The sequence below is a fragment of the Monodelphis domestica genome, chromosome 5 (assembly GCF_027887165.1).
Source record: "Monodelphis domestica isolate mMonDom1 chromosome 5, mMonDom1.pri, whole genome shotgun sequence".
NCBI lineage: Eukaryota > Metazoa > Chordata > Mammalia > Didelphimorphia > Didelphidae > Monodelphis > Monodelphis domestica.
Genome location: NC_077231.1, coordinates 26,736,948 through 26,764,162, shown reverse-complemented (window position 1 = coordinate 26,764,162; position 27,215 = coordinate 26,736,948). Strand labels below are relative to the sequence as shown.

The window sequence follows — 27,215 nt, the reverse complement described above, 5'->3', positions numbered from 1 at the left end:
CTGCCGCCGCCGCCGCCACCGTCGCCGCCGCCACCGCCCGCCCCGCTCCCTCGCCTCGCCTCCTCCTCCTCCGCCCGCCGCCCGCAGCCGCCTGGGCCCAACGCAGCGCCCCCTGCCGGGTCAGGCCCGAGTGGTGCGGGCCCACGGGAGGGAAGGGGCGAGTGACGGAGGAGGGGGTCAGGGAAGGGCGGGGGAGTAATGGGGGACCGGGGAGAGACGGTGGGGTCAGTGAGTGATAGCGGGGAATGATGGGGAGAGTGAAGGGAGTAGGGAGTGATGGAGGGAGTGACGGACTGGGGCTGTCAGTGAATGACTGGAGGAGTGACGAGGGGATCTGCGAAGGGCGGGGGAGTGACAGGGGGTAGTGGGGAAAATGGGGAGAGGTGACTGGGGGAGTAAGTGAAGGGAGTGGGAGAGTGATGGAAGGTCAGTGAAGAGCGAGGGAGAGTGACTGAGGGGCGATTGGCGAAAGTACCGATTGGGGTTCAGTCACAGACCTGGGGTCAGTGGAGAGTCGGGGAAATATGGGGTGGGGTGTAAATGGAGGACAGGAGGAATGACGGAGGCATGATGACCGAGGGGTTACTGAGGGACGGAGAAAGGGGAGAAGGGCAAGGACCGAGGACAGAGGAAAAGGGGGAGGGGGGGGACGGAGGGAGGTCATTGAGGGGCAGGGTAGATCGCCGAGGGTCACGGGGGAGAGGGGGGACGGGTGTCTAAGCTCTTCCGGGAGAAGAAAGCCGTCCTGTCTTATGGCAGAAGCCCCCCTCGGAGGTTCTAGTCCCTGGAAACCCTTGCTCCCCACTCCCCGTGAGAAGCCCCCAGGCCTCCACAAGCTCTTCTCTCCGTCCCCTCGGACACCAGGTCCCTCGGACCCCGCCCCCCCTTCAGGCAGCTCCCGGACCCCGCCCCTTCCTGAGTGGCTCCCGCGCCCTCCCTCTGTCTCCAACTCCGGAGGGGGAACTAGCCACAGTACAAGTAGAGGGGGAAGGGGATGGGGGGAAGAGGGGGTTGCCCCTGAACCAAGACCAGAGGAAGAAATTTCCTCCTGGAGCTCAGCCCTTTCCGCGCTGCAGGCGACCATTCCTATAAGCGCGCGGCAAAGCTTCAGGCCGGGAGTCACGGTGGCCGAGTGGTTAAGGCGTTGGACTCGAAATCCAATGGGGTTTCCCCGCACAGGTTCGAATCCTGTTCGTGACGGCCGCTTCGTTTTTTTTCCACAGTTCCCTTTGGGAGGCTCCAACTGGATTCCTTCTGGACAGATTTCGGTTGGGAAAAGAAGGTTAAGCCCCTGGATTTTCGGGGTGTACAGGCCTAGGGAGCGTTTTGCGTAGTCGCGTTGGTTGCCGGTTGGAGACGGTCCTTCTGGTCGATTCTGTTCTAGGTCTGGCCGCTTTTGTTAACATTCCTGAGTTTCTTTTAGAGGAGTAGCAGGAGTGTGCCTAGGCTGAGGGTAGATTGTATACGAGGTTAAGACATTTTTAGGAAAGCTGGCCAGAGAGACTCTTAAAGAGGAGCTCTGCTGTAATCCAGCGATGGCATCTGCTTCTGGGAGTGAACGGAGAGGGAGAGGGTGACTCACCAGCAGGACGCACCAACAGCTGGATCTCCAGGCGTTTTTTAAGTGGAATGTGAGGGGGAAAGGGGCCAGCTAGAAAGCAAATATAATGTCTTTGTATTTAAAGACTCGCATATAAGAGTGGAGTCAGATAGGGGTTAGGGAGAGGACTTTCGATGCGAATATTAACCTGGTACCGAGGGGAATTTGTTACCTTGGAATCAGAAGGTTATGAGTTCCAATCTCCTTAGTTAAATAACTAGATCCCTCCCCATCTTTAAGGATATTTGTCGTTGTTGCATTCCGAGTGACCTCTACCTCCATCCCAATCTTCGCTATAAATAATTTACGGAGGCAACGGGGCTATTAAAAAGGAATTGTAACTGTAGTTTTAATATGAATGTTCTTTGGATCCTGCTCTGCTGGGGCTGTTTTGAGTCTTATCATATTTTTGTATGTGCATGAATCACCTGTTTGTTCCACACCGATGCACTTTATAAGTTTTAATACTAGTTAGACCCTAGGGCGCGGGGGTCGGGGTGGAGGTGGGCGGGGCGGTTCATTAAACCAGTATCTGCCTGTTCCCCAGGACTAAAGCTGGTTCTGTCACATGCAGGGTCCAGAGCAGGGGGCTCCCTAGGTGTAGAAGGCTGAAGGGAGTCCCCTCAAGACTGTAGCCCCGATAAGTGCAGAAGGGGATCGCTTTATCTGGGATTGTTTGATTTCTCCATTCACATTCTTGGCTCCCACTAACGCTACTATTGCTACTGTAAAATCAACGACTCAGAACTTAAGACGTGTCTTCTATTTTTTCAAATTCCAGTTGAATTTCAGAAGTCGTCTGACCAAATGGTGGCATTCTTCCCCAGGGTTTGAAATTTTGCAGTCCCTTCTACGAATCCGTCTTTGGGGTACAAGGCCTTTGGAATGATATAGGTTAGCTTCAAATAAAATATCAGCCCATCCGGCCCAGGATGATTACAGCAACATCCCAAGTCATCATCTCAAGATATTACAACAAATATACCCCAATGGTAACTTCAATAGACATGGCACCATGCAAAACGCGGCATATAGTGTCACCAAATACTGCATAGCTATCGAACACACACACAAATATGTAATGAGCAAACCAACTTAAAGCCAAAGTGGCACTGGTGGCTATACAAAATAGGAGGGAAAAGAAACATGAAAATAAACATTCAGTAAAACTACAGTTAAGCCAAAATGCATGCAAGATACTAGTACAGGAGCAAATGAACATAAGCAAAAAATAACACCGTAGCAACATGCTGTAAATAACATGCCTCAACAAACATATGGAATTACATACAAAGTATACCTAATGTGCATGAACATTAGTATCACTGGGCTCTATATTGTAACCATTTAATCTCTTTCCCCTGGTGTATCATAAGTTAGCTTGATCGCTAATATCTCCTCCTGACTCCTGTGCCCCTATCCCTGGGCTATGTTCATTGTGTAGTTGATCCAAAAATCTTCATCAGAACTATCATCTTGCTTTCTTAAACTGGAAATTGTAGAGGGTCCAGGCTGGCTCTCTGTCACAATATCCTGTCTCCCTTTGTATAAAGACCTAGGACTCTAGCTGGAGTGCTAAATAGGAAAGTGATCGCCTTTGAGTTTATTTATTCCTTCTCAAATATTTTTAAAATAGTTTTTCATTCCCACGGAGAAACACATTTTTAGCAATTGTTTTTTGATGTCTTAAAATTTGGATTTTCTCCCTCCTTACTCCTCACCCTGCCCCAGTACTTTCATCTTATAAGACAAATATCACACAGATGATGGAAATCTCATGAAAAAAATATAGTGGAAGATGGCATGCTCTGATCTCTATTAATACTCCAACAGTTCCTTCTTTGGCTGTGGATGGTATTTTCATCATGAGTCCCTTATGGCTATCATGGAGACTTGATTTGATGATAATGGTTTAGTCCTTCATAGTTCATGGTGCAATATTTCTTTTACTGTGTACATTGTTCTCCTCTTACTGCTTCCTTCACTTTACATCAGTTCATATGAATCTTTCCAGGCTCTTCTGAACTATTTTGTTCATTGTTTTTTTTAGCCCAATAATATTCCACTACAACCATATGCCACAGCTTATTCATCCATTCCCCAAGTGATGGGCAACCTCTCAGCTTTGTGAATTTTAGATTTACTCCACCCTGCTTAGTCTAGCAATCGGGAATGTATACACCCCTACTTAAGAATTAAGTATTGAGGAGGATGGCCTATGGCAGACATGTGCTAGCAAGGGACAAATAATAAACAACTGACAGACCCCCTGGGCTGTCCTAAGTCAAGCTTAAGCTACCATTGGTACATGTGAGATGCAGGAAGTGATATAAAAAAAGTCTATATATTTGCATCACTTCCTCTTTCAAGGAGGAGACATGGCTGGTGGCAGCATGCTGGGCATCTTGGCGTCTTGGCATCTTGGCATCTTGGCGTGTCTTCAGCTCTTGTCTGGGTTTGATGGTGAGCTTTCTTAGTGTGGTGACTGGGAGAAACTCAATATTGTGGGTCAGGTGAGGCGTCTTCCCTGAGCTCTCTCAGAGTTTGGGCTGATTCCTTTTTTTCCTTTACCTTTCCTAAAAATGCCATCTTCCTAGGAGGCCCCTCATCTCGGAGGAGGTCTTGTGGCTGGGAGGTCTCTGAACTCCCCTTGGCTCAGGCTAGGTCAGAGAAATTTTATACCCTTTTCCCTTTCTCTTCTTAATTCCTTCCCTCTATATTAATTAAACCACCATAAAATTCCCAAACTGACTTGAGTATTTTTATTTGGATATAGATATTAAATCCCTGGCGACCAGCTAAATTTATATTCAGTCTCAACCCTAAATTTACCCTTTATAGCTTCCAATTTTTTGCCACTACAAAAAGAGCCACTATTTTGGTACAGGGTAGGACTTTCCCCCTTATCTCTGATCTCTTTGGGATACAGACCCAATAGTAGTAATGTTGGGTATGAATAGCCTGGTTCCATATTGCTCTCCAGAATGGTTTTATCAGTGTCTCCATTTTCCCACTTCCCTTTCAACATTACTTTCCTTTTTGATCATGCTGATCATGCTGGTAGTTGTGAAGTAGTTTCTCATAATTGTTTTAATTTGCATTTCTCTGATCATAATGATTTGGAGCATTTTTCCATAGGACTCTGGATAGTTTTAATTTCTTCCTTTGAGAACTGCCTGTTCATATCTTTTGACCATTTTTTGATTGGGGAATGCTTTGCATTCTTTACAAATTTGACTCACTTCTCTATATATTTGAGAAATTATTTATTGCCTTTGACTTTAAATCTTTTCCATCATTTGAACTGATTATTGGAGTACAGTTATTAGAATGTTCTTCACTTGGAATGTCTTTTGGGGTCACTGAGTCAAGCAATCTTCATGATTAGAAGATCCTCTCTACCACTTGACATCCACTGAAATGAGAGATCATTACCTTTGATTTGCCTGTCAAAAAATCTAAATAATTCATCTATTAATAGGCTGTAAGTAGTTAGAGTGGACTGTGTTTCTGGGCCTGTTTTGAATGCAAAGCAATTTGACCAGTGACTCTATTCCTAGGTATGGAGTAACTTTGTCAAGTTGCTAATTTGTGAATCTGACAAAGATCATGACTTCTCAGCAAAATGTTATTTTCTTTTTTAACCCCTTACCTTCCGTCTTGGAGTCAATATTGTGTATTGGCTCCAAGGCAGAAGCGTGGTAAGGGCTAGGCAATGGGGATCAAGTGACTTGCCCAGGGCCACACAGCTAGGAAGTGTCTGAGGCCAGATTTGAACCTAGGACTTCCCATCTCTAGGCCTGGCTCTCAATCCACTGAGCTACCCAGCTGCCCCCCCCAAATGTTATTTTCTTGAAGGACTTGACAATTAATTTGATCATCATATTATCATTTATTTCAGTGTCCTTTTGGGCTGAAGTTGGAGCTAGCTGTTAAGCTTTATTTTCCTCCTCTTGAAGCCAAGATGATTGTGTTTGCTCTCTTTCTATCCTCTGGACCTCTAAAACAGTAAGTAGGTAGGTGTAGTTCATGTCCAACCATGAGAGGGAGGGGTAAGGCCATTGATTAGGAAAGGAAAGCCATACAGTGCTTCCACTGAGACTTTTGTCTCAATATCCCTAATATATGCTTTTAAAACGTTCGGTTTATTCTGAACTTACACACACAAACAATTGAGTACGCAGAAAAACACAAAGAGAATTGCACAAGACATTCACAGGTAGCCTGATTCATCATAGCTATTCTAGGTTGGTCACTGCCTTTGGTCAGTTATTTTTTATGCCATGTCAAATAAATAATGCTGTCATGTAAATTGTTCTCCTGGTTCTGCTCATTTTACTCTGAATAAGTTCACACTTCTAGGATTTTCTCAAGCTATCTCTTTTCTTCTTATGGTATAATAAATTCTTCATTAAAACAACATAGTACAATTTGTTCAGTCCTAAGCCAATTGATGGGGAAGCCTTTAATCTCCAGCTTTTTGTTCTTTGTTCTTTTTCTACTTTTAATTCTCCCTTTAGGATAAGTAAATTTGTTCTGTTTGTCCCTTCTTTCTTCACCAGTCCTCAAGCTCGCCAATGTCCTTATTGAGTATGATGTATTTCTGCACCAAACTGTGTGAGTTTTATTTATTTCAGGTAAGTTTTCTCTCTTTCACTTCCTTCATGTATCTTCTCATGTATCTCATTTACAAGAACTAGCAACTTCTACTCCTTTCTTGCTTGTTTCTATACTATGTGTATCTCCTTTTTACTCTCCCTTTTCTTTCCCTTCTTAAAACTGAAGGAATTGTGGAAATTGAGTGAACCACATGGGCTTCATCTTGTGACTCGGTTCTGGATCTAGCTCAGTTCCCCTTCTATTCAATTATGGGTCTAGTCCAATTTCTGCCTTGTAAGAAAACGTCATTCACTTATGAGAATTGGGAGAAAACTTTACTGCATTGTATGAATTTAGCCCTGCATTGCTGGGAAGCTTGATTATCTTTATTTGCTGTGTGAAACAGAACCCAGTTAGATTCAAAGATTGATGTGAGGAGCTTTTTCACAATTATACATTTCAAGCAACTCATATGTATTAACTGAAAACCGGGCCCACGTTGGTCAATCAGTTATCGTCTCCATGTTTACTGGATTAAATGCAGACACTTGGCGGGGAGTAGGATAACTCTTTTTCTGATTTCAGAGAATTGCACCTGTTGGCTCTTTCCCTCCCAATTTGAAAACTCTAATCTTTCCTCCAATTAGATATCGTTAGCTAATTTTGTATTCCAGTTTGTACTTTATTGTTTTCCTTTAATTAATTAGTCTTTTTAAAATTGTTTTTTAAAGCATCAAAATCTGTCTCTCCCTTTATTCAGGGTCCACTGTCAAAGCTGAGGAGGCCTGTTCTTAATTTTAATGAATCAATATGCTCAGAAGCTTGAACCCTTGTTTCCTCAATCATTTCAGATTTCACTTGCCACACAACCCTAAGAACATGATTAATCCACCTCACGACCTCTGATTTACTTTACTCCATTAATACCTGTTGAAGGCCTCAAGGTCCTGAAGGGGCACATCTTTCTTCCCTATATCATCATGTGGCCCATTTCAGTTGCTCATATAAATTTAGCTTTCTCCTTTTCTCTTGATTCTTGTCTTTGTATTTCAGTTTTCCCACTCAGTTTTAGGACATTCATCTGAAATGCTAGAAAGTCCTCTATTTCCCTCTTTTAATATTACATACAACTTTATAGAGTAACTTTCTTGGCTATGAACTCATATCTTCTGCCTTTTGAATGTTATAGTTCAAATTTCCTTGTTTTTTTTGTCGTTGTTGTTTTTTGGTGGTAGAAGGTACCAAGTCTTTGGTGATCCTCTCTGTGGTTCCTTGATACTTGACCTTTCAATATACCTGCAGGGTTTTTTCTTTAATGTGAAAGCTCTAGATTTTTGCTGTGATATTTATTGAACTTTTTTTCTTTGAGGTTTTTCTTTTTCTTTCTTCCTTTCTTTCTTCCTTTCTTTCTTTCTTTCTTTCTTTCTTTCTTTCTTTCTTTCTTTCTTTCTTTCTTTCTTTCTTTCTTTCTTTCTTTCTTTCTTTTTCTTTTTTTTTTTTGATGATCAGTGGATCCTCTTACTATTTTCACTAAAAATAGTTTAAATAGAACAGGGAAGTTTTCATTGATGATTTCTTGAAATATATTTTGGAAGGGGGGGAAGGAAGGTTGTATACAAAGGGTAAAATCACATATAAATAAATTGAATTTATGAACAATGAAAGGAAGGATGGGAAAGGAATGAGGGAGAGGTTTGCACCTGACTATAAGTCAAAGATATTTACCCACTATAATTATTTTCCTAAGCTACCCTGTCTAAATAACTAAACTACAAATGACTAAGGGGCAAATCCAACAGGGAACCCAGAATCTCACAGAGTCCTTGGCAGGTAGGTAACAGGAATCCAGCTATTGAGTCTTCAGACATCCCAGGGAACAGAGAGAAAGGCTCCTCCAACATACTCTGTCCACCAGAGTGTATGGGAAATCTTCCTCTCAGCCTTGTTTTTTATTCAGAGGTAGTCAGCTTCCAAGATGATCTTGTCTAGGTAGAGACCAGGCACACACACCCTTCAGGCTTCACCATAAGTTCCAGACAAACAGTTGAAGAACTGTGTCTTCAACGGCTTGGAACTTTTCCCCAGAATTCTCATGGAGAATTCTGAGGCTTGAAAGCTGTCAGTCAAACTCTTGTACTTCATACCTTCTTTTGCTATAGTCCTCCCCTTGCACAAAGCCTAAATCATGTTGAAAACACTATTTTGGCATATATTGTATGGCTCAATTACTAGGGTATTTAAGGTAAAGAGAAAAGCTGGAACAATGACTCTAAGAAATAAGGCCCAGTAGCTGCGCTCTTTGTGGTGGCCCAAAACTGGAAAACGAGGGGATGCCCATCAATTGGGGAATGGCTGAACAAACTGTGGTATATGTTGGTGATGGAGTACTATTGTGCTAAAAGGAATAATAAAGTGGAGAAGTTCCATGGAGACTGGAACAACCTCCAGGAAGTGATGCAGAGCGAGAGGAGCAGAACCAGGAGAACATTGTACACAGAGACTAATACACTGTGGTATAATCGAACGTAATGGACTTCTCCATTAGTGGCGGTGTAATGTCCCTGAACAACTTGCAGGGATCCAGGAGAAAAAAACACCATTCATAAGCAAAGGATAAACTATAGGAGTGGAAACACCGAGAAAAAGCAACTGCCTGAATACAGAGGTTGAGGGGACATGACAGAGGATAGACTCTAAATGAACACTCTAATGCAAATACTATCAACAAAGCAATGGGTTCAAATCAAGAAAACATCTAATGCCCAGTGGACTTACGCGTCGGCTATGGGGGGTGGGGGGGGAGGAAAAGAAAATGATCTTTAACGAATAATGCTTGGAAATGATCAAATAAAATATATTTAAAAAAAAAAGAAAGAAGGCCCAGGAGAGACTGAATTCTCAATTCTCCTCCCCCCACTCATTTTCTGCTTTCTTCTATTTGATCCTCACAGCTATTCTGAGATGGTAAGTGATAGCAGTTTTCAGTAGACTAATTTCACTTCAAAATACTAGAAAAGGTTTTATTTTAAAGGAAGAAAGGATAAGGAGTGGGGAATAAAGGTAGAGGGAATTTGGGGTTTCCCTACTCTATTATAAATTCAATATCAAGAAAGTGGAGTTGAATTGTCTTTAAGGGAATATTGTTAGTAATTTGAAAAGATCTTCAGAGCTAAGCCCAAGTCTTCAAGATGAAACTAGTAGCCAGAAACTACAGAGTAAATCTCTTTGTCAGCTTTCTTCCTCAGAGTCTCAAGGAAGAAGGTGAGTAAAATCAGATTGTGTGCCAGTTTATTCAAACTGTTTTCTCCCTGGCCACATTCTTCTTTAGAATTTTTCTGATTGACAGATCTTCAAAGTTCCATGGCTTCTTGCACTTACTTGCAAGTCTTTCTGTAGCGGTAATCAGTTTTTCACAAAATCCCCCTTTTACTTTTGCACAGAATACAACCTGTATTCTGTATCAACAGTAGTTATGTATCTTGAAGAATTCCTGTCTAATCTTTAACCTATCCTATTTTAAAATATTCCACTACCCCCAAAATAAAAAATCCTACTCTGTCTTAACTATTCTAACTATTCCTATTCTAAGTTTTGGGTATAGGAAAGTGGTGTAGGTCATAAAATTCAATACAGAAATATGTTTTTGAACATAATAGTAAACAATGCAACAATTTAAACAATATTTTTGACAATGTAACTTTCTTATATCCTAATGACTATAATTTGTTCTAAGTAAAAGTTTCTATGAACAACTGTTACTAATATTATTATGTAGCTTAACTTATATTAATAATGCTATACATCTGTCCCTAAATCATCTAGGATTCTGAACAACTTTTCTAAATCTTGCCTTATGTGTTAGTAATTAGAAAGTCAATAAATTACCCTAATATTGTTAGTCTGTTAGTATTAGTATTAGTATTTACAAATGTATATAGTTTTTATCTATACAGATTTTACATATGTACAGTTATAATACAACTTTGTATGTGATTTCTATGCAAATTCATGCAGACAAGAAAATTCTCTTTGTTTGAATTTTTCACAGAAACTTACAAGTATATCAGTATGAATTTCTTGTATGTTGCAATTATGAAATATTTTGTATACTTACCCAGTCTATAAGATTCCTTTCCACATTGTGTTTGTGTAGTTGCATATGTGTGTATGTACCTATATGTGAAGTTAACATGCATGTCACATTCTTACATGACTTCATGACCATCAGTTCAAGATTTCAAAACCTTTCCATGTCTTTGGTGTTGATTGTAGAAACATACATGTCTTGGGTTTTTCCTCTGTGCAGTATACACATGTTGTCTGTCGTCTCACCTTGATTGAAGTTCTATGTTCTTTAACATAAAGGAACATACAGGAATATACATACATATAAACTTTTTATTTTTGTGTATGTAAGACTGATTTTTGTTTGTGCATGGAAGTACGGTTTGAGTTCTTCATGTGTGCCTGTCAGTGTTCATGAGTTGATTCTTCATGCGTGGAAATATGCTTTTCTGTATGATAATCTTCATGTGTGGGTGTGTATAGTATGTTGTACTTTATAAATTTTTCTCCAGATGTATGTTATAATTTTGAAATATGATATTATTTTATATAATTTGATGTTTGATATCACAAGGGGGTTTCATTTTGTGTAGATTGCTTCTTTAAGATGTTAATATTAAGAGATTTTTTTGAATTTTGAAGTTTTCTTGGAGATAGAATTTTGCTTTTAGCCTTTGGGTTTCTGTGTTGGTATAGAGTGTTACATGATATAATATATTTTGTAGAGTCGTGTCTTCTTATTTAAATAACTTTGTTTCCTTCTCATTGTTGTTGCAAATAGAGACCATTTTTCTTTGGAGCTATTATCCTAATGTGTATGTATGTATGGGGCTATTTCATTTTCGCTTTTGTACTGCTTGTTTCTGTTGTAGCTTGTACTATCGTGTCCTTCCTTGATGTTATTATTATATGCAATACTTTCATATGTGTTCTTCTTGTCTTTTCATTCATTGCTTTCCATTTATAGGGACTGTTGTTAAATTTTGCTAGTGCCATTGTTGTTGATGCTATTTTATTCATCTTCATTGCTAGTGAGGTTATAGGTATAATGTCATTTTACATTTGAAGCGTGAAACCATGGATCTTTTTCTTCTACTTTTATAGATGTAGGAGTTACCATAACAGCATTCAAAGGACCTATCCATCTTGGTTCTGTAGGAGATTCTCTATTAAAATTCTTGACATATACTTTGTCTCTTGGTTTTATCTTATGCAATGAAAAATATAATGGTATTCTTTGTACTAGTAATCCTAGCTTTCTTAATTTTTCCAGCCTATTTTGTATTTCCACTAAGTATTCATGAAGTACACATTCCCCTTTTAAAATGGACAGATATGGTGGCTTTGCAGTTTTGCCATGCCATAATGGTTGACTATATAACATTTCAAATGGAGATACATGCAAGTCACCTCTGGGTCTTGAAACAATGCAAGAGGAATAACATCTGTCCATTTCAAGTGTGTTTCTGAACAGAGTTTTCCTATTAGTGTTTTTAACTCTTTGTTCATTCTTTCCACTTGACCTGAACTTTGAGGTCTGTAAATATTGTGGAAACTGCATTTGATACCCAAGTTCTTGTATATTTCTTGCAAAATTTGGGAAGTAAAATGCAATCTCTTATCCGAGTCTATGGTATCGGGAATGCCATACCTAGGAATAATTTATTTCAGTAGAGATCTCACTACTGTGGTTGTATCGTTTTTCTTGGCTGGATATGCTTCAACCCATCTTGTCACTCTATCCACAATAACCAATGCATACTTGTATCCCTTGACTTTAGGCATATTAATGTAATCTCTTTGTAGACATTGAAAAGGCATGTAACTTAGAGGTCTACATCCTAATGCTATGTTCTTAAAATGTCCTTGATTGTATTTCCTACATATTTCATATGCCTGACAAGTTCTAATGGCATTTGTTGTTATCCCTGGTGCCGTCCAGAAATGTTGTACTGTATCCAAAATAGCTTGCACCCCATGATGTCATTTTGAATGGATCATAGTGCATAGATGTTGATATAATTTTCTTTTTTTTTTCACTTTAAACATTATTTTATTTGGGCATTTCCAAACATTATTCATTGGAAACAAAGATCATTTTCTTTTCCTCCCCCTCCACCCCCTTCCCACCACCTCTCCCATAGCTGGCGCACAATTCCACTGGGTGACATAATTTTCTAGGAAGAATTGGTTTACCCCCTTGAACCACCCAGATGCCTTTGAGTAATTTAGCACCAAGTTGCTCTTTCCATGACAACTTCATCTCCATGGTAAACTTCAGTAAGATCATGGCTTGTCCACCAGAGGGAAATTCAGCACACGATAGGGGCTAAATCTTGCAGCATATTTTGCTGTAACATCTTCTCTTTCATTCCCCAGGGATATTCTGTCTATTCCATGAGTATGTGCCTTGCATTGGATTGCAGCCACCTCTTTTGGAGTTCTACAGCTTTTATAAGACGATCTATTAATTTGCCATATGAAATTGGTTTCCCAGATGATGTTCTGTACCCTCTGTTCTTTCAAATAAATCCAGATGAGTGAATGGTTGTAGAAAGATAAGATGAAGCTACATAAATGTTCACTCTTTTGCCTCTTGCCAAGGCTCCAGGGCTTCAAGCAGAGCTTTTACCTTGGCACCCTGGGCACTAACATGACTTGGTAATGATGCATACCAAAGCATTTTGACATTGTTAACTACAGTAGCCCCCGTGACCCTGTGTCCTCTATAAATATATGAGGATCCATCAGTGTATAATTCCATATCAGGATCACTAAGTGGTGTGTCTTTAACATCTTCTTTAGATTTGTATGTCATTTCCACAACTTGGTTGCATTCATGTAGTGGTTCTCCACCTAATGGCAAATCTGGAATTAGAGTAGCTGGGTTCAATGGTTCACATCTGTGAATGGTGATGTTGTCATTCCCTAGCAAAATGATTTCATACTGAGATATCCCTACATTTGTAAAATAATGCATATTCTGTGATTGTAGTAGTTTTTCAATTTGATGTGCAGAATATACATGTAACTTTCATCCCAGTATAATATCATATGCTTTCTTCACCATGAGAGCAGTTGCAACAATGCTTCTCAGGCAATGCACCATTCCCTGTGCAACCGGATCAAGGATAGAAATGTAAAATGCAAAAGCCCTTAAATTCAGCCCAAAAATGTTGTGCTAACATTCCAGAAGCGATGCCCTTAGCTTCATGGACATACAAATGGAACTCCTTTTTGTAATCAGGTATTCCTAATGCTGGTGCTGTTAAAATGGCTTATTTCAACTTTGACAAAGCATGTAGATGTTCTTTATTCAATTTCAAAGGTTCTTTAACTTCTTTCTTTGTCAAGTCAGTCAAACACTTGGAAATATAGATATACCCTACAATATACTGTCTTGAGAAACCAGCAACCCCTAGGAATATCCTAAGTTGTTTCTTGGTCCTAGTGATGCCTAGCTTCTGTATACCTGCTATCCTTTTACTTGAGATTTTCCTGGTGCCCCCCTACAGGATAAATCTAAGATAGGCAACTTTTGGGAGTACCCACTTGGCTTTGGACTGCTCAGGGGGTCAGCCAGTTGTTTCTGATTTGTCACATGCTAGCACACATGGGCCATAAATCATCCTCCCCCAAACTTAATCCTTAAGTGGGGGTGTATACATTTCTGGTTGCTAAAATTCTAAAGACTACGCAAGGTGGAGTAAATCTAAAATTCACAATATCCACTGTAGCAGTTAAAATTAGTTTCTCTGCTAGAAGTATTATATTTTATGAGGTTTATTAAAGATTAAGAATTTTAGAAAATACAAGTAAGAAAACACATGCCTAGGAGGGCTGAAAGGCCCATTTAATTTCACTTACATCATGAGAGACATATCTGCTTGGAAGCAGAAGTAGGAAGAGAGCTCAGTAGGCTTTTACAGCCAGTTAAATAGAAATTTTGATCTCACCCAGGTGGAAATCTCAGTGAGATTAGAGGGCATCCCGGGAACTAGAGCAAGGACTTTTGGGGATTGAAGTCCAGGGTTCAAATCTCCATTTTTACACCACTAGATCTACTACTTCTACACACTCATGTAATGGTTCACCGTTCTTTGGCAAATAAAGAAGAGGTGTAGCTGGATTTAATACACTACACTAACAATAATAACTGGAACAACAACAACAACAATAATAAAAATAATAGCTGGAATAATTACACAAGAAGGAATAATGGAAATATATGCCAGAATGCTTCCAGATTTCCCTAATCTATTATGAATTCAATATCAAGAAAGTGGAGTTGAATTGTCTTTAAGGGAATATTGTTAATAATTTGAAAAGATCTTCAGAGCTAAGCCCAAGTCTTCAAGTTGAAACTAGTAGCCAGAAACTACAGAATAAATATCTATCAGCTTTCTTCCTCAGAGTCTCAAGGAAGAAGGTGAGTAAAATCAGTTTGTGTGCCAGCATTCAAACTGCCTTCTTCCTGGCCACATTATTCTCTGGAATTTTTCTGATTGACAGATCTTCAAAGTTCCATGGCTTCTTGCACTTGCTTGCAAGTCTTTCTGTAGCAGTAACCAGTTTTTCACAATGTGCACTGACTTACTTACATATTACTTAAACTAAAATATCTACCCAAAATATCAAACAACCTACACTCGACTATCTCAACCTAGTTAATATTATCCTATTCTAGGGATTTAATCAAGGAACGGAAAAAAGGGACATAAATAATGAACAATTACAAATTTCAATCACAGATCAAATATATGCAAAAGAACAACAAGCAAATAACATCAAAACCAAAAGATAAATACAACTTTCATGCAAACATCATAAATACTATTCTTATCAGCTAATACAGAACATTCTACCACTATTGTAATGCATAATAGCAAACAGAAATTTTTTTAAAATTACAATAAACACAACATTGCATAAGCTTTACACTCACTTATGCAAACTACATGTAACAAAAGATAAAATTGAACATGTGATCTATTTACATGAATTTTATATATACATATAATAAATAAATGTATGCTATACATATATACTTCATATTTACATGTATATTACACATTGTAAAAATTAAATTAGCCTCTACTGATAAAAATATTATATTTTAAGGGGTTTATTAAAGATTATTAGAAATCAAGGATAAAGAAATACAAAAATAAGAAAAGCACATGCCTAGGGCTGATTAGACCATTCACAATTCACTTACTACATCTTGCATGCCGAGTAGAGAGACACATGTACTTAGAAGCAGAAGAAGAGAACTTGGAAGGCAGAGAGCCCTTTAAATACTAAATTGTGTTCTCACACTCAGGTGAGGACTCAGTTAGATTATAGGGAATTCTGGGAAGTACCAAGGACTTCTGGGAATTGAAGTCCAGGGTTCAAATCTCCATTTTACATTCCCCCTGTGATTGTATTGGGAAACCAGTTTCCCCAAAAGGATCATGGAAACATAATCAACTTAAAGATTACAATAGTTTGAGGATAAGAGGAAAAGAGAATAAAACCAATGATTGCTAGGCACATTGACAAAAAGCCAGTTAGGGGGCATTCCTCTTTGGCATAAGAGTATACATACAAATTAAATGTTCAATCAACCACACCCAAAGTTCATTCTTGATCTTTCTCATGCAGCTTGTGGAGGCATCTTCATGGTGTCTTCTCCAAACAATTCAGTTTCTGGATTCGGAGAGGTAGCATCTTTCTTAACCTAAAATTTCTCTCTCAAGGAATTTAAACTTTGCAATTTAAAATAATTATAATTATACATTCCCCCCTGAAGAGGGTGATTGAAAAATACAGGGATCACTTAGGGATGCATGGATGAGTTATGAAGTATATGAATCAATTGGTAAGAGAAATCAAAAAGCATAAAAAAATCCAAATAAAAAAAGATAATTTCTGGATGAAATATAGACTATCAAAGTCTTATGTTTAAAAATTCCAAGTAAAGCAAAAGTAAATCTATAACAAGTCCTTGAATCAGGGCCCAATTAAAATGATATAAACCAGTAAGCATTTACCCAGTCAGTAGCTAGGACTACAGAAAGTTGCCACATTATGAAAGACAGAAAAGGGACTAGATTATAGGAGCCAGGTAGGAGCTAAATTTGAGATACTTGTCTGTAAGTATTTTCACAAAGAGTGTGGATACAAGGAAGGCCTACGACTTAACATATGTCAAGTGTCGCAACCTCAAGTCCACATTAATATTTCCTGTGTGCTCTTTTTGGCACTATTCAGGTTTAGCTGTGTGCTTCTTTGGCCCTGTGCAATGGCTCTTTTGTATATCTTGTCTTGGAATCGAACAGAATCATTAAGCAAAGTCCCATAATTTTTTAAAACAATTAGTGACATCATTTTTATAGTCTCAAGCTTTTGGCGCATGCATTGATATTATAGCAAACGTTTTTTAAACTTATATTACTGCTAAACTAAAAAAAATTAAAGAAAATCTTAATACTGGTGACATGTGCTTCAGATATAAAAAAGAGAGAAAAAATAAAAAACTGAAATAGTATATTGCACCTGCAAGAAAAATATAATAATAAAAAAGTTTTAAAATTCAAAAAAATAGCTTATAATCATTGACACACTGTGTCAGCTAAGAAAGTATAGAATACAAGGCTTTCTCACCAAAAATGAGATCCATTTCCTTTTCATATCTGACCATGATCCACTGTGAGTACAAGCAAATGAACTTTACAAGGTAACAGTTTTTTTTAAATGGAGGACAGTAGTACAAATATGTAGGTATCAATATCCCCAAAATTTTCAATAGCCCAATTAATTATAATAGCAAACAAAAACACTATCATATTTTACATAAGTTGCTGCATGGCATTTTAAAAGAAACTGGATACTTGTCACAAGTTTTTCAGGTGTAGCAATGTTTCAACCTTGGCAAACATATTTTTAAACAAAGTAGAACTTATTTGGGTCTAGAACATCATCAAGAAATCTAGATATCAATAAAAAATGTGGCAGAGGAGTCTAGGAAAAACCCAAACCCCTGTACTGTTGATGTTGAGTAAAGAGAGCTGAAGAGTTATAAATGAGAGATGCTCCTCTTTGGGGGGTCTTCTAGGGGTACAATGCCCTGGGATTAACTTCCCAGATCCATTCACAGTTTTATAAATGTGGGAGGTGGGGATTAAATCTGTATTTCACTTCAGTTACTAAAATGGGCCTTACTTCCTGTAAGGGGCAGGTAAAATGACCAGAGATTGTTAAAAAAAATTCTAAAAATCATGTCTAAAGACCCCTTAAAATCAATTTGAGATATTTAGCTCATTAAATTTTCCAAAGGATGTTACATAATTGTAACCAGTTCTGATGAAGTCCATCTATTCTCTTTGTGACAACTTACCAATTCAAAAGAGAAAAAGGCTGTTTTTATATATGGGCTTATCCAATAATATTTGTTCAGTATAGTTATAAGGGGAAAGCAACAGAATTTAACAGTAGTTAAAACCCAGTACATTAAAGTGATTCAGTGTAACAGAATAGTATTGAATATATTAATACATGAACTTAAAATCAACAAAATTAAATCTTAAACAAAACAATCAGCAAGATGCAATAAAATACAGAGATTTTTATAAAACATTGAAGTCTGAAATGCCTTAAAAATATAAACTCCAGTCTCTTTAAAGTTGGTTTGTTTTTTTTTTTAATTATCCATTTAGATGCCTATTGTCAGAAGGCATAAGATTGGTAAGGGATAGGCAATGGGGGTCAAGTGACCCACCCAGAATTGTCCAAGGCCAGATTAGAACCCAAGACCTCCTGTCTCTAGGCCTGGCTCTCAATCCACTGAACCACTGAGCTGCTCCCCCATAGTGAGGGTGGGTTTTTGGAATCTCAAATTGGGCCAAAGAATTGCAGGGAGTTGAAATTCTCTCCTGAATCTCAGGTGAGATAAATAAAAATACCAGTGCACTCAAAAGATACCCTTTGGAATCAGCCATGCTTATAACTTCCTGTTTGGAAAAGTCTCTTACTTCTCCTCGTTGTCCCCCCCATGGTCCCTTGCCACCACGTGGAGGCTAATTGTAGCCTAAGGAAAAATCACCCCCATTTTTTACCAGCTGGTGTTTGATTCCAAAGACAGACACAGGGCAGCTACCAGCAGCCTGGGGTGATGAGCAATCTGGGTCCGAGGCCAGAGTTGCTGGGGCCAGGGATAAGCTGGGCTAGGTGAGTGAGAGAGAGACCAGGAGCCAGAGCCCGACCCGGAGCTGGGGTGGGCAGAGCCGGGACCAGTTGAGCTATTTTGGTCAAGAAGGTGTGGAGAGGCAATTGGGGATAGCAGGAAGAAAGAGCAGGCAGCAGGAGCAGAGTTGATCAAGAGGTTTTTCTGAAAATCCTTGGAGGAACGTGGCTTTAAAAAAATCTAGGCAGTAGCTATTAAAAACTGAACTTAATCACAGTAGAGAAAAGATTTAGGAAAGTTAAGAAGATTGGGGGCATTTCATCACAACCAACATGGTCAGCCAAACTAAAAATTAAATTAGTCTCTATTGATAAAAATATTATATTTTAAGGGGTTTATTAAATATTATTAGAAATCAAGGATAAAGAAATACAGAAATAAGAAAAGCACGTGCCTAGGGTTGATTAGACCATTCACAATTCACTTACTACATCTTGCATGCCGAGTAGATGCGTGTGCTTAGAAGAGGAAGAAGAGAGCTTGGGAGGCAGAGAGACCTTTAAATACTAAATTGTGTTCTCGAACTCAGGTGAGGACTCAGGTGAGATTATAGGGAATTCTGGGAAGTACCAAGGACTTCTGGGAATTGAAGTCCAGGGTTCAAATCTCCATTTTACAACATATACATATACTATAATACAATTAATTTTATAATCCTAACTATAATATACACTATTATATATATTTATATATGTATTTACAGTTTTTGTGATATATGATGTTGGGTATGTTGTAATGCAATTTTGTAGTGTAAATCAGTATCTTACCATATTTTATCTACTTTAATCTTATCTAACTAAATCCATATTTGCAAAATTCTCCTGTCTACCTATATTCCTATACTAAACTAAGCATCTAACTATTTTTCTATAGCTAATTGTAACACTGTTAGTACTCTAGCTATACATTGTTTTACTCATTCAACTAGTGAACTATGAATCTCTACCTAAAACTTTTACTGAAGATGAAGAAACTAAAACAATTGTGTAAGGTCCTACCCAATTCTCTTGTGTTGCTGATGTTTTAGCAAAATTTTTGACATATAAGATGTCTCCTGGTTAGAAATTATGGAGAGAATAATCCAATGGACCAGGTTGGATCAATACTCCCATATCATGTAGTTCTCTAAGACGTTGTTGTAAAGCACTTAAATATGAAGCAAGTTGACAGTCTCTGCCTAAGAGAGATGTATAGACTCTTACAAGATTTTGCCTGCAAGGGAGCATGTCAAAAGAGCATTTCATAGGATGATATATGTAAATATGCTCTTGATCTCATACGTAGGTAAAACAAAGCTATGGAAAAAATATCTGGCCATTTTAGATGAGTTTCAGCAAAGATTTGCCCCATCATAGTCTTGAGATCCCTATTTACATGCTCCACTTGACCTGAACTTTGTGGAAGATAAGGAACATTACATTTGGGTGTTATTCCTAGATTCTCATAGACTCTTTTCAGGATATCTTGGGTGAAATGAGATCCTCTGTCAGAGCCTATGGTAAGTGGTACTCCAAATCTAGGAATAATTTCCTTAATCAACACTTTCACCATAAAACTAGCTGTATTTGTATTTGATGGAAACATTTCAGGACACTTAGTTAATCTGTCCACAATTACCAGACAAAACTTGTATCTTCCAGATTTTGGCATGCTGATGTAATCAATTTGCAGACTCTCAAATGGACAATATGCTAAAGGTCTACCACCTAAACCTTTCTGTCTGAATGCACCTTGGTTGAATTTTTGGCAAACAGAACAACTTGTATAGATCTTATTTGCTACAGTACTTATTCCCAGTGCTACCCATTGCCCCTTTACAGAGCCTACTACAGCTTGAGTACCAAAATGACCTTTTGTGTGGATGGCTTGACATAAATAGGTATACAAATCTTTTGGTAACAGTGGTTTTCCAGTGTCTGCAACCCATATTCCATGTTCTCTTCTTGATCCAAATTTCTTTTTCCACTTTTGAATTTCTTAGTCTACATAAGCTTTTTCTACATTATCAGATTCAATAGTTGACAAATTCATTACATACACTGGAGCATTCCTGGCTGAAAATTTCACAGTTATATCAGTGCTATGATTTCCTTTAGAGACCGAATCTCTGCCACTAGTGTGACTTCTACAATGGATCACCACTAGCTGTTTAGGTTTTTGGATAGCATCCAACAACTCAGTTATTATTTCTGCATGAGCAATTGGTTTTCCTGATGCTGTAATAAAACCTTATTGATTCCAGATTTTTCCTGTAGCATGACAAACAGAAAATGCATAATGAATGTCTACATAAATACTTGCTCTTTTACCTTCAGCTAGAAGACATGCTTGCTTCAATGCAATCAATTCTGCCCCTTGATCACTAAGGTTACTAGGTAATGAGCTATACCACAGTGTCTTAGATTCTGTGACCACTGCAGCACCTGTACATCTAATTCCATTACACAAATATGAAGATCCATCAGTGAATAACTCCAAGACTGGATTTTCAATTGGAGTGTCTTTTAAATTCATCCTAGGCATATAGTAAGGGGTAAATTTTAGGGTTGGACTGAATATATTTTTAGTTGGTCACCAGGGATTTAAATTCTAAATCCCAATGAAATACTCAAGTCAGAATGGAATTTTATGGTGGTTTATTTACAATAGAAGAAAGAAATTAAGGAGAGAAAGAGAAACAGAGAGACAGACAGAGACAGAGAGAGAGAGAGAGAGACAGAGAGACAGAGAGAGACAGAGACAGACAGGGAGAGAGACAGAGACAGACAGAGAGAGAGACAGAGACAGAGAGAGAGAGAGAGAGAGAGACAAAGACAGAGAGAGAGAGAGAGAGAGAGAGAGAGAGAGAGAGAGAGAGAGAGAGAAGGGAAGGAGAACTTTCCCAACCTGGTCTGAACAAGGCAGGAGTTCCAAGGTCTACTCCAAAAGATGGGTCTCTCCAGAGGCTGGTGCCTCCAGAAAAGCCAAGGAAAGGAGAGTCAGTCTTATCACTCACCACATTATCATCTAAGGGAAGCAGTCTGAGGTCTCACGCTCAAGCTCTTCCATGGCCGAGTCCACAGCCAAGCCTCTCTCACAGGAAGTGACTTGAAACATAAAGGCAGTTCTTTACACACTTCCTGTGTCTTGCATGTGCCAATGGAGGCTTAAACTTGGCTTTGGAAGGCCCAGGGGGTCAGCCAGTTGTTTCTGACTTGTCACTTGCTAGCACACGTGGGTTATACATCTACCTCCCACACACTTAATCCTTAAGTGGGAGTGTCTATATTTCTGGTTGCTAAAATTCTAAAGACTAAGCAAGGTGGAGTAAATCTAAAATTCGCAATATTCACTAGATCTACTACTTCTACACACTCATGTAAAGGTTCACCATTCTTTGGCAATTCAGGAAGAGGGATAGCTGGATTTAATACACTACACCTCTTTAACTGGATGTTCTCATTACCTAGGAATATAATTTCATACTTAGATATTTGTTGATCTGAATATGCTTGATTATGAAATTTCCTCATTAGTGCTTCTATTTAATGTGAATAATATACAGTTAATGGATATCCCCAAACTAAGTCTGCTGACTTCTGGACTAACACAGCTGTAGCTGCTACATCCCTTAGACAAGGATCTGTACCAGCAGCTATTGGATCAAGCTGACAACTATAATATCCAATTGGATGATAACTTTGTCCTAAAGTTTGTGTCAGTACACCAGAAGCAATACCTTTAGTTTCATTTACAAATAGTTGGAATGGTTTTATAGAATCTGGGATACCCCAAACAGGAGCAGATAAAAATCGCTTCTTTAAGATTACTTAAGGCTTGCAGATATTCAGGTTTTAGTTTCAGAGGTTCTGGTTCTATATTCCTGGTTAAGTCTGTTAAACACTTTGTTAATTCACTATACCCAGGTATCCATTGTCTATAGAAACCAGTTGTCCCAAGAACATCTCTGAGTTGCTTTTTGGTCATAGGAGCACTCAGTTTCTGGATATCTTCTATTCTTTTCTGCATGATACTTCTGAAACCCTCTGACAACACAAATACAAGATATTGCACTTGATGCAAAACCCACTGTAATTTTGCCTTGGAGATTTTTATGCTCACATTTATATAATTCTATTAAAATAATTTTGCTATCTCTTAGACACACTTTAGCATTTGGGGATGCAAGGAGAATATCAAACACAAAATGCACTAATTTACTTTCCTTGAATGTTTTTAGATCTCTATTTAATATTTGTGTAAATTGACTTAGTGAATCAATATACCTCTGGGGCAGATGAGTCCACATCCTCTGGGGTTTTTTTTTCCAGGTAAAAGCAAAGATCTTTTGAGAATCCTCTTGGATTGGTATTGAGAAAAACGCTGAGCATAAATCTACCACGGTGAAATATCTTGTCTGACTTGGCATGGAAGAAAATTATAACAGCTGAACTTGGTACAACAGGACGTGTCTTGATTACATAATCATTTTCAGCTCTTAAATCCTGTATGAATCTATACACCACTTTGCCATTTTGATCTAGCTTTGGCTTTTTGATTGGAAGAATAGGTGTATTATATTCTGAGAAGCAAGGTATTATGATCCCTTCTGGATTAGGGATTCAATGATTGGTCTGATACCCTCTATTGCTTCTTTAGTTAAGGGATATTGAGGTACACAATGAGCTGGTCCTTCCTTAGTCCTCACCCTTACTGGAGTAGCTGATTTCAATAGACCTACATCTGTGGTAGACTTTGACCATAAACCCTCGGGGATATCCTCAGATATAGGATAGATTGAATCCAAGTCATCCTCTGTACTGACTGAATCCAAGAATGGAAAAGCTTTCAGAGATTCTTCTGATTAATGTAATGATATATCACCAGTATCAGTATTGGATTGTTGCCTGTAATTTACATAATAAATCCCTGCCTACAAAATTTATGGGACAGTCTGGCATACAAAGAAATGCATGCTCCACATATAAAGGATCTAAAGTCATCATTTTAGGTTGTAATTTTGCTACTCTCTCTGGTTTTCCAGTAGCTCCTATTACTTCCATTGCACCCACAGCTCTACAATTCTTAGGAAGACTTTTCAAAACTGATTTACTGACTCCAGTATCAACCAAAAGATCATAAATCTGATCACCTATAGTGACAGATACATATGGTTCTGTACTGTTAGGAAGTTGAAATGTTTCCAACACTGGTGCAAGCACAGTAACCTCAGAACAAAGCTCAGTCATTTCCTGTCCATCCAAGTTTATATCTGCTTGAACTACATGATATTCTCGGGATTTAACATTTTTAACACCATCATCAGTTTTTCACTCTTCCCTTTGGTCCTTATACTCTCTACCTTGGTATCATTGTTCTCATTTACAATCACATTATCATTATCCAGTTTATATTCTTCACTGTTTTCCATTATTACACAATCATTAGAATTTTCTACTAATTTTACACTACAATATTCTTTTTCCTTGCAATTATTAACATTAATTACATTTTCCTTTGATTCAATCACATCATCTTCATTAATCTTATTACTATTACAATCACTTTAATTTACTCTCAATTCATTATCTCTTGATTTAAGTACAGAAGAACATTGGGTAAACCTTCATAAGGAACAAGCCCCTTTGCTTTGATCACCCTTAACAACCTGACTGCATTTAGGCCTTGCTCCAGACTTAACCCAGTTCTGCATGGTGTTTAGATCTGGTGCTTAAGATCCCTGACAGCAGGCATTCTGGCATATATTTCTATTATTCTTTCTTGGGTAATTATTCCAACTATTATTTTTATTATTGTTGTTGTTGTTCCAGTTATTATTGTTATTATTCCAATTATTCTGCCTACTAAATTCTCTATACCTGTTCAGTTGTCTGGAATACTGACTTCTATATCTGCATTCCCTGACAAAATGCCCAATTCTATTGCAGAAGAAACACTGTTGGGGACAAGGTCTTCTATATCTAGGCTTGTAATAGTTGTTATTAGGTTTCATAGATCTTAATGCTGCCACTGCCTTAATCTCTTTAATCTCACTTTCTCTAGCTTTTCCTTCTGCTTCCTTTAATTTCCTTTTAAGATCTTCTATAACTGTATCCCTTTCCTCATATTTATCCTCAGGATCTGTGCATAAGTGTGTTGCCTTCCTTTTAATATCCTCCAATTTTATCTCCTCCCAATCAGGGTAATTGTTTTTAAAGAATAGTTTTATTTTAGGGATAGCATTTTTCATAAAGATTTGTTTTATATGTGCTATTGTCCTCTCTTCCAGAACATCCATGTTCAGGTATGTTTTGACTGCTTCAGTAATATGATCAAGGAATGAAGTTAGTATTTCAGTTGCTTTTTACTTTACACCTTCAAACTTAGACTATGCATTTGGTCTCTTGGTATATCTACCCATAACCTCTAATATTGCTTGTCTGGATTCTTTCATCATGTCATATTGGGCTTTGTTGTTCATATCAATGTCATTATAATGTACCAGCCATGGTGTTAATAAGGGATCCTGCCTATTTCATCTATGAACTTATTCCTTTCCCTTTTTGTCAAAAGTTCTCTCATTAGTAGGGCAAAATCATTGTAATCTGGATCAAACAAATCAATAGCTCTTTTCATTTCTTTGATTACCTTATTAGGTTCGTTGACAAAGGCAGGTGTTCTCGTTTTTATGGATTCTAAGTCTTCAGGTATAAATCTCTTATGGGTTTTTACCTGGAATATCTCATCCCTAGAAACATCTCTTAATGGGAATAAGGTAACCATCCCTTCGGTCTCTTCCTTCTGCAGTCTATTCAAATTTTTAGATGTACCATCCTTTTCCTTTGCCTCAAACTCATATTCATTATTCATATACCTTTTGTCTTTTATATACATTTCCATTTGGTCCAGTTGCAGCTTCATCAGTATGACCATTTGCTTAAGTTCAGAATCCTTTGTTACCCATACCATCGTTTTCTTCAATCCATTTCCAAGAATAAATAACATCACTCTACACTTACACACAATACAGATACAAATACACAGTATGGGGACAAGACAGTTTGTACAGTCATTTCCATGAATGGCTTCATCCACTGATAGCCCAATGACATATGGCACAGTTTAGGGAACAGGGTAAAAACAATGTATGGGATGTGTAGAACACACTTCCACATTACATAGAAAAAAAATCCATTAACTAACTCTATGTCTGTCTGGGGGTTTGTGAGTATTCTTCCATCCTTTGACCAGTTTGGTTGAGAGTAAGGTTCAAATGTCATCAGTTTCCCCATCTCTTCCCTCCTTGTTTGTATATATTATATGGGTTTGGGAGCATGCCCTGTTCTAACTAGGAGCCCAATGAGTCCCCTACTACATGGGTAGGGGTAAACTCTTTTGACTAGCTGCCAGAATCTTTCTTTCTTTCTCTAATTCAGTATTTATTTGCCTGTATCTTTAAAAGTGGCAAGACTAAGCCCTTCCCTCTCTTTTCTGCACTAGCTGTACTCCTTTCTCTTTCACCCAGAATGTATGCCACGAACTCAACTGATGAGAGGGGAAAGATTTCCTTCTCTACTCCCTCTCTTTAACTTTAGCTTTGTGATGCTCTTTGTCCTCAGTTTCAGGTGCTGGAGGTGATCCTGACCAGACAGAGTTTGAGCCATGATAGCACTGGAACCAGGATTGCAAAGAGGGTAGTGGACAATCCGGTATGGAAATCCTGGGGAACTGAGGTGCCTGGACCTCGAGCTTAAGGTGTGGGGGGGTGCAGTTTGGACTTGAAACTGAGATTGTGTGCTCTATGGTAACCATGAGATTTTGCTGGGGGAAGGATTATGTCTTCCTAGTATTAAAGGAATAAATTTGCTATTTGTGATCATAGTTTCTGAAGTAAATACTCCTTTTATTCCACAGATGTAACACAAGCTACAGTGACCCTCCCTGCCTAAAAGACCAGAAATGTTACATTTCATTCTTCTCCCCTTGCCTCCACTCATTCCTCAGTCTGGGGAGGTGAAAGAGATTAGGTTCCTTACCTGCGTTGACTACCCCTTCTCTGCCTGCATTCATCTGTTCTAGGGTGCAAGTAATACTTGGCATCTATTTCTGCTACTTGCCCAAGGTTAATCCCAGTTCTAGAAAGTTCCATGAAGTATACTTCCAGGAAAATCCCATCCCCAGTGTCCACAGACGTCTCTGTCTTCCTATGCTGACTTATACTGGAAAAAAATGCATGAGTTATTCTGCCACCCCCCAAAATTTCTCAATCAAAACTCCATCTGGTATGTTTTACAGATTTTTTAATGGAGTAATGGTTGGGGAAGGTTTTTTCTTATACCATTTTGGCTGGTTCCTCCTCCTAATTTTAACCAGATTAAATTTGTTGGTGCAAAAACTTTTCCATTTCACATAATAAAAAATGTCCAATTTATCTTCTGTGATCCTATCACTTTATTACTTGTTTAGTCATGAACTGTACTCTTCTTTCCAAAGACACCAAAGAAAATTTCTTCCTTGCTCCTCTGACTTGCTTATGATATCATGTTTTATTCTGTCCAAGTCAAATCAATTTGAGAATTTTATTTGATAGGGTGAAATTTTGGCTGTTATCCAATTTCTGTTCAACTTTTCAGGTTTTTCAGTAGTTTTATCAAATAGTTTTCTCCAGTACTTGGGTCTTTGGGTTTATCAAATACATCATTTATGTGTTCATTTACTCCTGTATGTTGTGTAACTATTTTTTAA

At 38.3% G+C, this 27,215-nt stretch overlaps 1 long non-coding RNA gene and 1 other non-coding gene across 9 annotated transcripts; both read left to right on the top strand.

Moving 5' to 3' along the window:
- The first annotated feature begins 4 nt into the window (after positions 1-4).
- LOC103094710 (uncharacterized) lies at positions 5-26,901 on the top strand. 8 transcript variants are annotated; one of them, XR_008911990.1, is made up of 8 exons: positions 5-119; positions 1,224-1,384; positions 2,382-2,494; positions 5,502-5,608; positions 6,163-6,237; positions 22,802-22,926; positions 26,090-26,179; positions 26,385-26,901. It is a non-coding gene; the product is annotated as an uncharacterized LOC103094710 (long non-coding RNA). The 8 variants fall into 8 exon arrangements; XR_008911985.1 differs by lacking the exon at positions 22,802-22,926 and having other exon boundaries at positions 26,090-26,225; XR_008911983.1 differs by lacking the exon at positions 22,802-22,926 and having other exon boundaries at positions 5,502-5,616.
- Positions 1,119-1,200, top strand: TRNAS-CGA (transfer RNA serine (anticodon CGA)). The gene has a single exon. It is a non-coding gene; the product is annotated as a tRNA-Ser (tRNA).
- Positions 26,902-27,215: the final 314 nt, after the last annotated feature.